The sequence below is a fragment of the Carlito syrichta genome, unplaced genomic scaffold (genome assembly GCF_000164805.1).
Source record: "Carlito syrichta isolate Samal-C Ts95f unplaced genomic scaffold, Tarsius_syrichta-2.0.1 Scaffold302566, whole genome shotgun sequence".
NCBI lineage: Eukaryota > Metazoa > Chordata > Mammalia > Primates > Tarsiidae > Carlito > Carlito syrichta.
This window is the reverse complement of record NW_007246662.1, coordinates 520,625-531,443: the sequence shown is the minus strand read 5'-3', so window position 1 is coordinate 531,443 and position 10,819 is coordinate 520,625. Positions and strand designations below refer to the sequence as shown.

Sequence of the window (10,819 nt, the reverse complement as noted above, 5' to 3'; positions counted from 1 at the left end):
TGCCCAGGCGGGTCTCGAACCTGTGGGCTCAGGCAATCCACTCACCTCAGCCTCCCAAAGGTGCGGGATTACAGGCTGAGCCACAGAGCCCGGCCCCAAGGATATTTTTATATTAATAAGATTATACTGAAGGTAAAGGTTAGAAATGGATTGTTTCGATCAGGAATTGGAAACCAATTCCAATTTCCATAAGGGTTTCTCCTGCATTTTCTAAGATTCTTATAGTTTGAGGTTTCACATTTAGTTCTTTGATCCATTTAGAGTTGATTTTTATGTATGGTGGTAGGTAGGGGTCTTGTTTTAAACTTCTGCATGTGGTCAGCCAGTTTTCCAAGAGATAAGATTGACAAGTGGGACCTCATCAAACTGACAAGCTTCTGCAAAGTCAAAGAAATCATCAAGAGAGTGGGGAGACAGCCCACAGACTGTCTAACATAAAATTATCCTAGGGAACCCTCCTACTCCCATCATGTACCTGACTCATGTTGGACCCAAAAAAATATATGTCAACTGTATATCTTACAAAGGCCTAACATCTAGATCTATAAGAACTCAAATGTGCCAAAAAGAAAAAAACAAACACCCCCATTAAAAAGTGGGCAAAAGATATGAAAAAACACTACTTAAAAGAAGACATAACATATGAGCAGCCAACAGATACATGGAAAAATGCTCAGCTTCACTAGTCATCAAAGAAATGCAAATTAAAACCACACTGAAATACCATCTAACTCCAATCAGGATGACCATCATAATAACTCAGAAAACAACAGATGCCAGAGAGGATGCAGCGAAAAGGGAACACTACTACATTGTGGGTGGGAGTGTAAACTTGTACAATCTCTGTGGAAAACAGTTTGGTGATTCCTAAAAGTTCTAAAAACTGATCTCCCATACAACGTCACCATTCCTCTTCTGGGAATATACCCAGAGGAACTCAAATCACTCTATAAAAAAGATACCTGCACATGCATGTTTATTGCAGCATTATTCACAATAGCAAAAACATGGAGCCAACTGTGCTGCTCATTGAAAAAGGACTGAATTTAAAAATGTGATACATATTCATAATGGAGTATTAAACAGCCATAAAGAAGGACAAAATTATGAACTTTACAGCAACTTGGATGAACTTAGAGTCTATAATATTCAGTGATCTATCACAGAAACAAAGAACTGAGTACCACATGTTCTCACTCATAAGCAGATCTTGAAAGGGATTGGCAATAGCTGGAAACTGCCAGTGAGGTGGGGACACATCTCATCAACAAAGGTACCTGTTAATGACCATTTGTATACTTAACCCTGAATTGTACTCCACATCTCTAAAATAAAATTTAAAAAATTAATGTAAAAAAAGAAAAAGGAAAATAAAAGAGTTGATTAGGTAACCATCTTGACTCCAGCTGGTTGGGCCTGTTTCAACTACGTCCTGTTTTGCTTAAGTTTGATGTCTGGGGACAGTTATGATAAAATGTGTTAACACCCTCAGGGAGAGGCCTGCTCTCTAGATTCAGTCCCCATCAGTTCCATCTCTATCCTCATTTTCTGTTTCTCCAAATATCTCACCACCACCAGAGGCCATGGACCTTCTTGCTACTGCTCAAACATGGCAAGGGAGTTTCTGTCTCAGAGCTTTTACCTCTTCTGTCTCCTCTGCTTAAAACAGATATTTAATAGCTGACTCCCTATTTCATTCATGTTTATGATAAAATTCCACCTTCTAAATTAAAGTCTTCTAACTATACTGTGCCAAATAGATCTCCTTATCATTCTCTATCCCTTCACTCTTTGTTATTATTCATTGCAGTTATTAATATCTGGTTTTATATTATGTATGTATTAGTTTATTGCTTTTAGTTGTCTCTAGAATATAAAATTGGTGAGGGCAGAGTCTTCTCTTTCACCATCAGGAGCCTAGATGCTTTCTATATAATCTTTGTAAAATTCAACACAATTTGTCATTTAGAAACTTGGAAACAATATAGCTATTCACTATTTGGAAAGGATTGTAATTGTGATAGAATAGTGATACACACCTGACACATTTTAAATCAAAGAGATTTAATGCAGGAAACTGGTTACAGAGGTGACAAAAGGGTTGGCAGGAAAGGTGAAGAAACAGATAGAGGAGTGTTATCACCCAAGGACAACCTGCAGTCACTAGTGGAGCCCACGAGCTCTTTGCTGCTGAGCTGATGGAGACTCTGCACTCCAGAGCTGTTTGTGGGATCCTCGAATGTGGATACACAGCAACCCTGCCTCCTGCATTCTACCAACGATGATGAAACTGCCTTTAGGGTGCCAGAGCCAGCAACCTTCACATGGTCCCTGCTGCCTGCAGCTGCTGCAGGTGCAAGAGACCATCCCCAGAAGCTGGAAAAAAAGACACAGTTTCTTCCTTCCACCCTCCAATATTCTCCAACGCCTGTGCTTTCAGATCCCTGCAGTAGCCAGGTCACACAGGAGTCAGGACAAGCCTTTTGTAGGCTGAAGCCCTAGAAGTCAGAGGAGGTTCTCCTCCTGGCAAAGACACCATCTGGTCAAGGGCTATTATGAAAAGGCCTCTATGATATGGAATGTGATCAACATCACTCTAAAACATGCAGAAAAAAAAATTCAAAATATTTGTCTGCAAGATCTGACAGGGTGAAGTTGCTCCTAACTTGTTCCCTGTTTTTTTCCAACTGTCTGGTTCATCATGTACACTTCGTAAATATTTATGGTGTGAAGTCACAATATAAGTTTTAAAGCTTTATTTATGTGTGGGCAATTACATTACAGTTAATTTTTAAATTTTCCTTTTACCAGTTGGTGTTTTAGATTTTTTAAAATCATGTCAGCATTTAAAATAAAAACAAGTAGCTGGGCATGTTGGCTCACAACTATAATCCCAGCACTTTGGGAGGCTGAGGCAGAAGGATCATTCAAGCCTAGGAGTTTGAGACCCGCCTGGGCAACATAGCAAGACCTCATATCTAAAAAATTGTGACTTTTAAAAATTAACCATGCATGGTGGTGTGTGCCTGTAGTCCCAGAAGCTTGGGAGGCTGAGGCAGGAGTATCACTTGTGCCCAGAAGATGGAGACAGCAGTGAGCTATGATAAATCAATTGTCTGAAAGTTTATCTGTGCAAGATGGGAACACAAATAACAATTTTTCACAAAATTTTCTTAAAGTTTAAAGGAGGAAATGCACACACAAATACTGTGTAAAATTTAAACAGCCATATCTAACTAACTCATATATCATAGATAAGAATTCGTTAGTAGTGGTTATATTTGAGATTATTGTTAATATTGGTCAAGATTTTGAGTTTAGCTATAAAAGGATATTTATAAAAAGAGAGAAGGCCGGGTGTCACACCTGTAGTCCCAGCTACTGAGAAGGTTGAAGTAGGAGGCCAGGAGATCAATCATACCTCTGCATAGCCACTGCACTCCAGTGGGACTGTGCCTCTCAAAAAAAAAAAAAAAAAAGACATGAGAAGAAATCAGAAATATCAGAAATCAGAAATCAGATATATCTATTAGATTCTGTAGTGCTCTTAACTGCATTTTTCTTCAAACTCCCAGAGGTGACTTAACAACAGAAAACTTTCATCCGCTATCTTAACAGACATAGTAAAACTAAGGATGATGCCAGTTTCCTTTCCTGTTTTTCTTTGTGCTCTTAACCCAGTCACACTCCCTGAACCCATCCAGATGGTTCCACCAGACAGATAGCACTGCAGGAGCAAAAGGGTAATCACTACTCTTAACTTTTGTTCTGCTTCTGAAACATTCTATTAGCTCTTGCCAACATTTTCTCATTTTCCTCATCCTCTATTTTTATGGGGAAAAGCAACTGTGTTTTTTTTTAGTTTGAATCTCATTTTATCTGATACTTATTTACTGCAACATATTAGGAACTGAGTTGTTTAATTTACAAATACTTATGGTCAAAATCATATATATCCCTATATTATTGTCTGATATGCTTGTTTTCCTGAGACTAAATTTTGCAAAGGAAGAATGACTAATTTGACATCCAGTAGGGATTATTTCTGAGTTAAAAAAAAAAACACTAGACAAATGTCTCAATTCATATTTGTGATTCTGTGATGAAACTGGTAGTGGACGGTTTAAAACCCAGATTTCAGGGATGGGGGGCAGTGTCCCCAAGAGAACTGAGGTAGAGTTCTGAGCTCTGGGTCCTACATCTGGACTGACATGTATCCCCCTTCAGGTTAGCTGGGAGATACCTCAAGGACTTAAATTCTTTAACATGTAAAGGCAGATACCTCAAGGACAAATTCCTTAATATGTAAAGGGTGAAAATAAGACTATGTACCTCATTGACTTTTGGGGAAGATTAAATGTGATAAATTGGTATCAAAATAATTTCTCAAAAGCTGTCAGTCTCAGATAAGGGTTTAACATTACTCTCCCACCACTATGAATGATTCCCCAATTAAACACATACTAAGCTATTTACAGGAAACTCAAGCAGTTATACAGAGAAAAATAAGAATGCAAAAGGAGGTCAATTGTCCTACATGGTGCAGTGTTCCCTCCTCCATCTGGTGTCCCAGGTCAGCAGTTCAATGTGGCTAAATCACAGCGACTCCCTTTTACAAAAGTGTAGCAGAGATTTCCCAGCAACTCACCCCACCACGTGCCCTCCTGCTGTCCCTTGACCACTTGGCAAACAGCCTCCAGGTCTTCACTGTGCTGGTCACTGATCCACTCCTTGCTTCACTCTAGCCACAAGCACAGACTAGGTCAGCAGGTGTGATTTGCAGGATATAGGATTGTTTATAATTTTCACACAGAGCTTAGCTTCCATCTGCCAGTCAGAGTGGAATTATAAAGCAATATTATAATTTTTAATCAATGTATCCAAGATTTGATAACTATTTATATTATGGCACAAAATGCATTGCAGTGTTGTGTACTGCATCAGCACCCCAGATCTTGAAAATATCAATATTATAGACTGTAAATCCATCCAAGTTGCTGCAGAGTTCATAATTTTTTCTTTATAGTTGTGTAATAGTCCATCCTGTATATGTACCACAATTTCTTTATCCAATCCAGTTTTGATGGGCAGCATGGTTGGTTCCATGTTTCTCTATTGTGAATAATGCTGTGATAAACATGCTTGTGCAGGTGTTTTTTTCTTTTTTTTTTGAGTTGGAGTCTCACTCTGTCGCCCAGACTAGAGTGCAGTGGCTGCTCCTGGTCACCGCAGCCTTGACATGCTGGGCTTCGGCGATCCTTCCACCTCAGCCTTCCAAGTAGCCAGAATTACAGGCATGCGCTACCACGCCTGGCTGATTTTTTGATTTATTGTAGAGATGGGGTCTCCCTGCCCAGGCGGGTCTCGAACCCGCGGGCTCAGGCAATCCACTCACTTCAGCCTCCCAAAGGTGCGGGATTACAGGCTGAGCCACTATGATTTTAGTTCCTCTGATCTGAGTACCACATGTACTCACTTATAAGAGGGCCCTGAACATTTATTATAATACTATAAGAAAGGGATTGGCAGTAGTGAAACACTGCCAGAGGGGCACATAACATCAATAAGGGTACCCGATCTCAAAACAGGCAAAGTGAGGACAAAAAGGAGGCCCAAACTTTACCTGAACGATGACCACTTATCTACCTAACCCTGAGTTGTACCCCATCTCTTTAAAAAAATGTCAATAAGTTGAATTTATAATTATTGCAAAAATATAAAATGTATTTGAAACCTAGAAATTCCTCCTGAAATATTTTTATATCATAACTCCTGCTAAATGTTCCCAGAAAGAGAAACTTATATTTCCTTCCTGTTGGTAAGAACTATTAAAATTGAATACATGACATGTCAGAAATAGAAAAGTTGCAAAGATTCAGTCTCCTTAAGAGATAACATAGAAGGCAACTTTCTGGGGTCTCATCCCGCTCTGGGAGCTTTTCTGTCTTCCCAATAAATCCTGCTTTCTCAAAAAATTTAAAAAAGTAGTTCATGTTAAGACAAAGGGGGTTGACTATCTTGCTATGGAGAGACACTGTTTTATTTACTTAATAATCATAATCCATGAGCTGTCAAGAAAGTATGTAACTGACCAGAAAAACCTCTTCTTAGTGTGATATACACCACTCACCTAATCTATCAGATTATCGAAAAAGTTGAAGAGGTAGGAGATCATCGGAAATATTAAACACGATGAAAAGAAATGCATATTCAAATCCTGACCCAACTAAACCTTCTCTGTGGTTCCTTTATCCCTCTGCCACCCTCCTGCTCCACAGAGAGGGCTGGCATGCATAAGAATAGGCTGCTCTGTAGCGGTCACTCACAACCAGCGCTACTCCTCAGGAATGACTGAGAAGTAGCTTGTGTGTGACAAGCAACCTCAGCGATCGCAACTCAGATCTGAAATAAACAAATTAATGTCTTCAGCCTGTTGCAGGCTCTTGAAATTGCATACTTAGACTCTATGAACGTAGCAGGGTAAAGATCAAGCATCTTCCATCCAACTGTTAGCATCGTGACTTTGGTTCACTTGTTTGGTTCCATGTTTCTCTATGGAACGTGAGGTCCACTGGTGATTACGTATGTAAATGAGGGGCTTGGAGAGAAAATTCTGGATTTGGAAACATTACTTCACAGTTTATAGCTTGCTCAATGGGAAAAACATTAAACTGCACATTTTAAGGTAATGTATCAAGGATTCGTTTCACTCTCTTTCAATGCTTAATGACCATAAATTATGAATGAATTGAACATTAAGGAACAATCTACTTAGGATTTTAAACAGAACACACTGCAGAGTCAAATTCTAAATCCACATTTGCTTGTGTAATTCTAATGCTGAACAAATCATGAAATTCCTTTACATCTGCTTGTTGTAAAATAAAATCTGGCTAGCAATAAAGAAAAAAATATGAGTATAGAGTCAAATTCGAAGAGCTCACGCATAATTCACCTCAAGTAGCACATGAGCACCTTCTTTTGACATTATATTGTGATTGGCACTATAACAAAATTGTTAATGCATGGTCATTAAAAAGTTTCAGCCTATACATACATATATACATGTACATACACACATAGACACACACACATACATACATATACATATTTTAAGCACAGAATAACTAAGCAACCTTTAGGAGAGTGTGAACTTAAAAAGTAATGATATAAATATTAACTCCAGTGTTTATTTTTGTTGCTATTATTTTAAAGCATGGGAGAAATGACAAAAAAACATCAGAGTTTCTACTGGGCCTGCATGCTTAATCATGGTGAGTTGGGTGGGGTGGTGAGGACCTCGGAGCAGCCATTGTCAGACTCACTCAATTCAACTTGGTGACACTTTTTTCTTTGTTCACAAAACCTGATGAAGAACACTCTTTCGCCTTTTTAAAAATGCCTGAGATTAAGTATACTTAGTTGTCTTGAACCATGAGTACAGTATTGAGCCATGTGTACAGGGGGATTCTTTTGTTACCCTGAGAAGCCCCCATTCAGACTTTGCCTAAAGCATTTGTAATATGATTTGTCTTCTTTTTTCTCTCTCTCTCTTCTTTTTTTAGAGACAGGGTCTCACTCCACCACCTAGGCTGAAGTGTGGTGGTACAATCATAGCTCATTGCAGTCTCAAACTTCCGACCTCAAGCTATCCTCCCATTTTATTCAACTTCCTTGCTAAGCTGTTGTTTTTCTTTAATTCATGAATACTATTCATAACAATTTTCCTCATATCGTTGTTTTTAAGATACACAGCTCAAGCTATTCCCTTATCTATCTCCCACAGTTTACAAAAATACTACAGTTCACATAAGTCATTTGCAAGAAGGATGAAAATGGGGTATAAAAAAATGGGTGTTTCTGCATAATCTTTCCATTTTTGTGAAGATTGGAGCATTCACTACTACTGGTGTGTGTTGGCGGGAAAAACCTATCATTATTATAGAGTACATAATGGGCTTATTCTTTTTCTCACATGTATGAAATAAGATTGCAGCAATTTCTTTGATTAGACGAATATTGTTTGGCAGTGGAATTTTGTATGCTAATTTAATGCATTTTCCCATACATTTCCTGGGATATAGTCAGATACAATTCTTTATATATTAAAAAATAAAAAGATCTTAGCAATGCCATTGATCCAGTTATACCTGGCAACTCAGGTACAGAATCACTCTGTGAGAAGAACATTTTAACAATTTCAAAAAATCTTTGATACAAATATAAAAATAATAAATATGTGAAAAATGTTTCCCAAGTTCCAATTTCTACGAAACTTGTGCTTTTTTGTGTATCTTATATTACACATTTATCATCAATCAAGAAATTCTATTTTAATAGTCAATTTCAGAGGGAATATTTGAAGACTGAATTAAATCTTACAATAAAATATTTATTTGGTTTAGACTGAACTAAATCAAGATGGAACAATAGGACACATAACCATTTACTGGTAATCAAATCAATTGCATGATTAGTATGAAGCTATACAATAAAAATATTTGTAGACTTTAAAATTAGACTCCAACAGATATTTGAAACTATCAAAAGTGTTAATAAAATTGAAAGTTTTTAAAAATCTGGATGAAAGTTAAGATGTGTATTGGAAATTCCAGAAAGTCCATTTCCTTAATTAAAATATTAATTTAAAATATAAATTCGACTTTTGACCTAACATTAATATTTCATTAGCATTCCAATAACATAGACTATAGAAAAAGAAATGCTCTTGTAAGCATTTTTCTAGATTCTAATTATTGCTAAAGTCATAAAACAAAAAAAATGTGTTATGAGATTTTTCTTCCATTGAGAGTGACTCCTCAAAATGTTAATTTTGTAGTTTTTGATGACACCATAAAATTAATAAGTTTTTCATTAGGTTAAATATATCTCATTCTATAATAAAAAATAAAAACAAAGTAAGCTAAGCCCAATGGCATAATTTCTAATTTCATATTACACAAACTTTCATGTAAATGAAGCAAAGTTACTGCTAGCCGAAGTGATAATAAAATATTTTATGAAACTTCAATATTTGTCAAATAGTTTTGGAACTATTCAGTATACATCCAACTAACTGAAATGAAGAGTTCCGCTTTCATTTAGTTAGCACATGCAAATAAAAATAAATTAGATTCTGAGATTATAAGCAGTGTCATCAGTTCTACCACTAAGGTGTGTCATCAAGTGGGAACACAGGAAGTTAGCAAAATAGACTATTCACGCACTCATTCAAAGTGGCATATAACAATGAGTCAATGGTCTAATACACAAAATGATAATAATAAAAAACAATTTTGACAGCATGTTTTGTACAACTTGTATTCATTTCATAATTTAATATAATATACAGAATCTTCATTTTTCAATTTATGACATTTTGCAAATCTCAATCTCAACTTCTAAAAATTTGAACAAAGAGATGAAACAAAGATTCATTGTATTATATAATACAGACATATTTTTACAAATATGGACAAAAAATTTAGTTTGTAAATAAGTATTTTAGATATAGAAGATAACATTTATGCTTAGCTTTCCTTTTCTTCAATCTTGATGCATTATCAAAATTCGATGTGACTTTCCACAATTTAATTATATATGTCTCAATTTCCTCCTCTGTATAGTATTTATTCCATAGAGACATTAAAAAATATAAACACAGAGAAAATGTTTGTTACAAAATAAGCAATCAGCAATTCAAACTTTTATTACTACTCAATCATTATCTTCTTTCATTTATTTTATTCTTATTTTTATTATAATACCATTCTCCCATTCAAGAATGGTATTACAGAGCTTGTAAAGAAATAATTCCAACCATCCATTTTATCACATAGATATACAGTCTGGCACAGAGTGAAAAACACAGAAGAAATTAATATTTACTTAGTGATTACTTTTGTGTCAGCTTACACCATGTTGTGACAGCTTGCCAAATATGCACAAATACTCTCATATACTTCTGATGAAACCTTATGGCATGTCATTATATTAGTGTCGTATGGGGAGCCAGCCCCCCAAAAGAGATTTAGAGGGTCCCTGGAAGGTGGGGCAGTCTTGGCGAATATTCTGGAGAAATAAAGAGAAAGAAAGAGACTGGACTCTGTCTAGTGCAGAAGCCGACTCTGTAGTCGGGATAGATATTGAAAGAAAGATGGAGGGATAGATATAAAGAGAAAGAAAGAAAGTGGACAACTGTTCAGTGAAATGAGCAGAAGCCATTTATTGGGAACAAATGTAAGTCTTTTATCCCAAATTTTCACATGTCAAATCACAAGACGTTCACGTGGACACAAAGCCAGGTAGGTGAGGAGTAACCCCCACCCACCAGGCGTTTCCTTAGGAATGAGGAAGGACAACCCCAATCAAATCACAAGAGTTTTACATAAACACAAAGCCAGGTGGGTGGAGGGCATCCTCACCCACCAGGCGTTTTCCTTAGCATGAGAAAGGACAATCTTAATCAAATCACAAGAGTTTTACATGAACACAAAGCCAGGTGGGTTTCCCCCAAGCATGAGGAAGGACAATCCCAAAATTATCTCACTGTTCCTTATGCTTGGTTTATGTTCCACAAAAGCAATGCAACAGTTTTAATATCATAAAATCCTAATAATCAATAACTTCTAAAACTTATGCATACCCAACACCTAATGACTGACTTAAATCCTAATACCTTTCTATTCTGTGCTAACTTTACCTGTACTATAAAAAACTCTTAATTGTAGGTCAGACCAGTTCCTAAAGAATGTGGCCCAGTCCAAACATCAGGCTGGGCCATTTCCAGGAACAATTGATTATGATCTCTTAACAGAAT

At 36.7% G+C, this 10,819-nt stretch overlaps 1 pseudogene; it reads left to right on the top strand.

The window, feature by feature from the left end:
- The first annotated feature begins 2,281 nt into the window (after window positions 1-2,281).
- LOC110595529 overlaps window positions 2,282-10,819 on the top strand; it is a 12,401-nt pseudogene continuing 3,863 nt past the window's right edge.